Source organism: Vulpes lagopus, chromosome 22 (assembly GCF_018345385.1).
Source record: "Vulpes lagopus strain Blue_001 chromosome 22, ASM1834538v1, whole genome shotgun sequence".
NCBI lineage: Eukaryota > Metazoa > Chordata > Mammalia > Carnivora > Canidae > Vulpes > Vulpes lagopus.
Genome location: NC_054845.1, coordinates 23,683,897 through 23,689,914, shown reverse-complemented (window position 1 = coordinate 23,689,914; position 6,018 = coordinate 23,683,897).

Here is a 6,018-nt window from a genome sequence, read left to right as displayed (position 1 = left end):
GCCCTGCGTCAGCGTCCTCCAAGGGCCCAGGGAAGCCAGGTGGAGGGTGAGAGGCCCACGGGCCACCCTCCAGAGCACAAGGGGCCTGTCCCTCCAGAGGGGAGCCCCCAGACCCGGCCTCCCATCCAGACTTGGGTGCCCCCTTCTCTACCGTTCAAGAGTCCAGTGAGGTAGTGTCCACAGGGCGCTTAGAGCAGCAAGTGGGCAATCGCAGGCCTCTTGCAATTAAGTCAAGGGGCCCTAACCTACCCTTCGGCGCGTGACAGGTCTCTTTCTTGGAGAGAATTTTCAGGAAGGCATTTCTAGACTGTTCATCAGTTGCTCATTCCAAGGCCTCATAAGCTCTTAACCACCAGGGGCCTCCGGGCAAGGTGAATCCTACCTCTCGCTCCTACCCAGCCCCCAGCTGTCTCTTCCCCGTGAAGAAGAAAGCTACAGAATGGCTAGTGACCCGAGTCCCACCTTCCAGCCGTTGCCCCACATTCTTTCACGTCTTTCCTTCCACCTGGGCCCCTCCATCCCCACGTGCCCCCTTCCTGTGCGGGAGTGAGAGCAGCACACAGCCCTTTACGCGTCCCCTGATGGCACCCTGTGAGGCCTCGTGCACAGCATGTACTCAGAGTTGGTGGCCTCCCCACCCTGCCCAGCCCAGACCCCTGTACCCCCCGCCGCTCCATGGCATGTGGCCAGTGGAGTACTTGGGAGCACCCCAGCCTGGCAAGGGCTTGGCCTGTCATCGGGCAGGCACCCTTCCTTCTGCGAGGGCACTGCAGCTCGTTTCCCCGAGGCCCTTGAGCCGTGCCGTCATTCAGCCAGCGCCCAGCAGCAAAGGCAACAATGCAGCAGGCCCCTTGGCCTTGCCTCTGCCTGGCTGCTCTAGGAGGCACAGAGAAGGATCCAGAGTCTCCCCACCTCCCTTTGTAGGGGGGTTGAGGAGGGGCCTCAGGAAGAGTAGCGTTCAGGAAGGCCGTGCTGGTCCAGCCACATGGCACCACCTGCCCCGGGGACCGTCTCCCGGCCTCTCCATCGGCAGCTGCTCACCCTCCTGCCACCCACATGCTGCAGGGGAGCTTTGGGGGACGTGGGGGTGACCCAGTCGTCTTCTCCCCGTGGCTCCTCCCTTAGGGCCTGCCGCAGCCGGGCCCTCTCTACCACGCTCCTCTGCTGCCCTTGGGCCTCCTCTTGGCCCTGACAACCCTCATCTGCGAACCCCCGGCTCACGCACGAGGTCATCTGGGATTCCAGCTCCCGGCCGCTCTACACCTTGCTCCGCCCTGCCCTGCACAGTTCAGGGGTCATCAGAGCAACCCACACAGCACCCCGGGGATCCTACACTCACGGGGCCTTTGTGACCCAGCAGGGACTGGGCTGGCAGCTGGAGCCTGCTTGGATGCCACCCTCACCCCCGGCGGGCCAAGCTGGTCCAAGGCCACTGCTATTGACTTCACCAGTCTTGCGTCCATCACTCAGTGCTCGGAAGCCACTCTCTGAGCTTCAGTGCTCCGCATGGAGAGTCTGAACACCCCACTTGCCCGCTCGGCCCATGGTCTACATCGCAGTGAGAGGCCAGGTGGAGGCCTCAATGTCAACGTCGTGCCGATGGAAGAAGGAGTCTCTGCTCTCCCCATTCTATTCCCCAACCCATCAAGCCTCTCCGGCCTTGCCTCCGTCCCTAAGGAGACTAGATCCAGGCTCCACCATCACCTCTGCTCGTCTGCAGCTCACCTGCCCTGCAGCATCTCAGCCCGGAGGAGCCCCAAAGGCCAACACTGGGGCCCCCGCACAACCCTGCGGAGCCCTGATGGAGACAGTCCCCCCACAGTGCGGGCTGACATCACCACAGAACCCCCCAGCTTGAAATCCTGCCTGGGGAAACCTGCTCGAGCTGTCTCGTTCCCACATTCCCCTGTGTCTACAACACCCTTTCATGCTTCTCCCCACACTGCCTTCTCCCCATCCGAGAAAACCAAGACCTGACTGTGAGAATGTCCTCCCTGCCCATCCAAACCCCTGGAGTCAGCCAGAAAACCTCTCCAAACCCGCCCTCCTGTTTGCAAAGGACAGGCCCCGTCCTGTGCCCTCCCGACCTGCCGCTCCTGCCCTTCCCCACCAACCACCGCCCCTCTCCTCTGTGTAGGTGATGCAGGAGGGGGAGAGAAGGGGACACGTACGAACAGCATCTTGGGGACAGAACCAGTGGGTCTTGTTCGTGAACAGGATGTCAGGATGAGGGTGATGGGAGAGTCAAGTGTGTCCCCCAGGCAACTCCAATTCCATGTGCCCCCAAATTGAACTCGTCCTGGCCGCTCAGGTATCTTACCCCTTACGAAGTACAAATTCAAAAACACCAATAAAATCTGAACTCGTCACCTTCCCTCCTAAACTCTCCCTACCACCACCCCCTGCCCTGTTTCCCTCCTCCCCATCTGGTCGTCCTCCCAGACGATGGGACCAGCATCCACCCAGCTGCGTAGCCTGACCTCCAGAGTCACCGCTGATTCCTCACCCTCACCCCCTCCCAGGTCCAGCAGGTCCCCAGGCCCTGGGAACCAGCTCCCTCGTGGAAAACTTTCTAATCTGACCTCGCTCCCCACTTCCGCTGCCGAGTCAAGATGACACCCGCTTTTCACCTGGATCACGGCCACTTGTTCCTGCCAGGACCAGCCCAGTCCCGTGTCATCCCTACTAAGTATCACAGGAGGGGGTTCCTGTTCTAAAACACAAATCCTCTCCTTAAATACTTTCAGCCCAAAGCTGAAATCCCACAGCAAGACCCCCAGAGGCTTTCCCGATGAGCTCTCCTCTGGCTTCCTCTCCAACTTCTCCTCCACCTACACCTTCCTCTACCACGGGGAGCCCCAAGCTCGTGTGTAGCTCATGCCCCATCTGCCTGAACCCCACCCCCCCCACACACACACACCACATCGTCCCTCATATTCCTGCTTCCTCCCTACACTTGTCTTTGCACCCCCTGTGGGACACGGATATTCTCCTACCTGCACCTGGGCACACCTCCATCCCACCTGCGGTCGGGGAGGAGTTCTGTGGCTCCCTCTGTCCATTTAGGATGGGGACCACAATGTACATCATCCTCATCTACTCCTACATCCTAAAACCCAAACGCAGGGCCCAGGAGGCAGTAGTAACTCCATTTAGGCAGCACTTGCTGTATCACAGGAATGAGTTTACATTCTCAGAGCAATTCTTTGAAATAGAAACTATCCTAATATTTAAAGATGAAGTGAGGCTCAGAGGTTAGGAATGTGTCCGAAGTCGCCTAAGTTGAAAGTGGTAGCGTCCAAATTCTGTTCGGAGACCGCCCCACCTCCAGGCGATGCTCTCTCACCTACCTCATCCCTACGCAGCCAGTACTCCGGACACATCTAACCCACGGGGTCGCTGCACACGGGGACCCTCCTAACTCAGAGGGCCCGAGAGCTGGGCCGGCTGCCCGCGTGCCCACCCGGGGCCTGTGCTCAGCTTCACGCTTTGCTGTCGCGCTCTTGAAATTCTTAATAATTTCTGAACAAGGGGCTCTGCAGGTGCCCTGGATTTTACAAATTAGGTCACAGAGAAATTGGGTGATTGTATGAATTAGAATTGCGCCGGGGGGCAGGGGGGCTGGAATGTTCCAGTGCAGATTCCCAGACGCCCTCCCAGCTTCTAGCCGGGCAGTCTGCAACGACGATGACGACGATGACGACAACAGGTGCCCTGCTTGGGCAAGTTTAACAAGCTCCCCCGGCGGACACCTGGGACCCCCGCTGAAGCCAAAGGACCCTCGAGGTCCCGCGTAGGGCCAGGTGCGGCTCCCGGGGCCGCCTCACGGGGGCAGCGTAGCCCCGGCGTGTGCCAACAGCTGGCCGCTTCCAGAAGGCGAGCAGCGGCGGCTTGACATCCCGGAGATCCCTGCCCAGCTAACCACCTTCCCACTTGGATGCAATTATGTTTTCGCTCGGCCAAGGTTTCTGGGGCATCTGGCCATCCGTCAGGGGGGTCCTGTAGCTAGAGCCACAGCGGGGGTGCTGAGCTCGGAACCCATAAAACCCTCCTCTCCAGAGGGTTTAGAGGACAGGGAGGCGGTGGGCAAGCGGCATGGAAATGGATAGGGCGACTGTGACCGCCGCGGAAGCACCCTGCCAAAATACCGCAGAGCTGAGTCGGCCAGGCTGGGGGCCTGGGGCCTGGCATTGAGTGCTCCCGCCCGCAGCGGCCTGTGACGAGCCCTCCCATTTCACCCGGCCCTCTAGTTTTCAAGCACATTCACAGCCACGGTCTCACATGGAGCATCATCCTGTTACGCGAGGCTGAGATCATGCCCATTAGACAGATGAGGAAAACGGAGTCTCTGATAAGGCGAGTAACGTAGGACCAGGGCAACGGGACAAGATTCGCACCCAGGTGTCCCGACTCCAGCATTCTTCTTGCCCAGCTCTGCCCTGGAACCACCCAGGACCCTTAAAACACACAAGCCGACCTACCGGGGCTCCACTCCAGGCCAATCAGATCAGACTCTCTGACGGGGGGGTGCAGACAGGAGTATTTTTTTTTAATTTTTTTAATTTTTATTTATTTATGATAGTCACAGAGAGAGAGAGAGAGGCAGAGACACAGGCAGAGGGAGAAGCAGGCTCCATGCACCGGGAGCCCGACGTGGGATTCAATCCCAGGTCTCCAGGATCGCGCCCTGGGCCAAAGGCAGGCGCCAAACCGCTGCGCCACCCAAGGATCCCCGGACAGGAGTATTTTAAGTGCCCTGGTCCACTCACGTGTTAGACAAGGTTGAGAACCCCTGCAACTGCAGGGGGGCCAGCACCGGCTGCCCCATCCCAGGCCAGCAGCCACCAGCTCCTGCTACACCCGAGGGGCACGGAGACGGGTGGCAGGAGCACCCACCCGTGGACGAGAGAAAATCAGGCCCCAGGTAAGGACGGCTGACCCTCAGGGTGCAGATCCAACCCACAGCCAGAGTGCCCGGGGCTCTCTCCAGGCGGCCCGCCCAGCTTCCTCCCAGAGAGGGCATCATGGCCCAGGGAGCACCCACACTCTGGAGTTAGGGGCCCCAGCCTGGGCCCTGGAGGTTGGGCGGCGGCAGCTCTGTGGATTATTTCTTCATCTGTAAAGTGGAGCTAATAGAGCCTCATTTGTGGATTCATGAATGGACTACTCCTGGAGCAGCAGACCAAACAACCCCGCTAAGGGACCAAATGGCCTGCTGGCCTAGACCTTGGCCTCGGCCTGCCGCAGCCGGAGCACCCTGGCCAGGGTCGTCTGCTTCGGGGCACCTGGCTTTGTTCTAAGGGGAGAAGCTCATCTCACTCCCACCCCCGTGAGGGCCCCGAGCATCCCCCTGCCTCTCCTGAGGTGCTGGAAGGTCAGGAGGGATATGGCTGGAGCAGCACCACCTGCCCTCACCTGCGGCAGGAAAGGGTCAGACTCCAGACACAGGAGAGCGGCTAAGGTGACAGGTGGGGCTCTGTGCCCTGTGCTGGGAGCAGAGCACTCCTTTCCCTGTGGCCCAGTGCAACGTGGGTGGGGGGCTTGCAATTCGCCAGGGGTTAGGGGCCCCCAGAACACAGTGGGTGGAGCTCTCACGTAGAATTTTGCTCCGGAGCTAGGGTCCCTATCTGCACATGTGTAGTCCCTGGTCATGTCAACTTTGCTGTTCTGGAAGGCCGACGGTTACGTGGGCCCCTCGGAGAGCAGCTCCTGAATTCCCAGGGGCAGCGCTCTGGTGAACATGCTGGCACCCACCAAGCCTGCTCCCTCTCCTTGAGGACCTGGGGGCTGCCTCCCCCTGCACAGAAGGGAGCTCTCCTTTTAGGGGCCAGAGGACCACAAGTCCAGTGTCTCCCTGTCCTGTCTCCCTCTGCAATGCACCTGAAAGTGGGAAAGAGAACGGGCTCTGAGCCACCTCCCCTCCCTCACTGCCCACCGGGGGACGACTGTCCAGGGGGAAACGCCAGATTCAGGTGGCCGCCCTGCAGCCCTGCAGGATCCCGCCTCCACCGGGAACCA